The sequence below is a fragment of the Gekko japonicus genome, unplaced genomic scaffold (assembly GCF_001447785.1).
Source record: "Gekko japonicus isolate JY-2015 unplaced genomic scaffold, Gekko_japonicus_V1.1 scaffold788, whole genome shotgun sequence".
NCBI classification, from domain to species: domain Eukaryota; kingdom Metazoa; phylum Chordata; class Lepidosauria; order Squamata; family Gekkonidae; genus Gekko; species Gekko japonicus.
Genome location: NW_015170914.1, coordinates 50,254 through 51,348, shown reverse-complemented (window position 1 = coordinate 51,348; position 1,095 = coordinate 50,254).

Sequence of the window (1,095 nt, the reverse complement as noted above, 5' to 3'; positions counted from 1 at the left end):
GTGCCTATGAGTGCCCGGCACCCTCTCCAAACAGCCCAGCACCCTCCCCAAACAGCTGTGCCTCCCCACCTCCCTCCTCTCTGTGAAGTGCCTGCCTGGCTTGCCGGGGGAGGGGAAGCACACCTCAAGCTATGCTCGGCTTGCTGCCAGTGCAGTTGTAATGCCTGAGCTGCTTTGGGAGGTGCAAGATGTTCTTGTCTTTGTTGTCCTCTTGGATTGCATGTAAAGGTGGTGTATGTGTGTGTGTAGGAAGGGGAAGTAAGGAAACTAGCCCATTGGCACCAGGGGTTAAGGGGCTGCTCAGGGGTTATTGTCCTGTTGCTGATGCTGCTAGCTAGCCAAAGGAACCAGGTTGTGCCTGTAAAACCTTGAGGGGCTCTCCCAGCTCCTTCAGCAATGCTTGCCAGACATCTTGGATCTTCTGGGGGTAGGCTTTGATTCTGGAGCAATGCACAGTGCTTCAGAGACAATACAACTCCCAGACACAAATCCCCCCCCCCATTTTTACCTGTCAACTCTTACCTACCCATGTCTCTCCTCCTCTATATTTCCCTAACAACAACAGTCCTGTGATGTAGTTGGCGTCACTGTACTAAACTGCCCCCTTGGACCCCGCTAACAAACATTTTCTGGGTACGGGGCTGAAAATCTCAATTACATTTGTAGAACGTATACACAAATGAGGGTTTCTTTTTCAAAGATGCCTTTTCAATTCACTTTCTTGAGTTGTTAAAGAAATGCATTGGAATGGCACCTCTTGGGCACTCCGGGAAACTCTACAGAGGTACATGAGACACGAGCAAAAAATTATCCATTTTTGGCTTCAGCTCCCCAGTACAGTTGTTCAGGTAAAGTAAAGGTAAAGGTTCCCTTGCTTGAAAGCCAGTCGAATGCAACTCTAGGATTGCGGTGCTCATTTCCGTTTCAAAGCCGAAGAGCCAGCGCTGTCCGAAGACGTTTCTGTGGTCACGTGGTGGCATGACTAAACACCAAGGCGCATGGAACGCTGTTACCTTCCCACCGAAGTGGTACCTATTTATCTACTTGCAATTTCTTGCTTTCGAACTGCTAGGTTGGCAGGAGCTGGAACCAGAG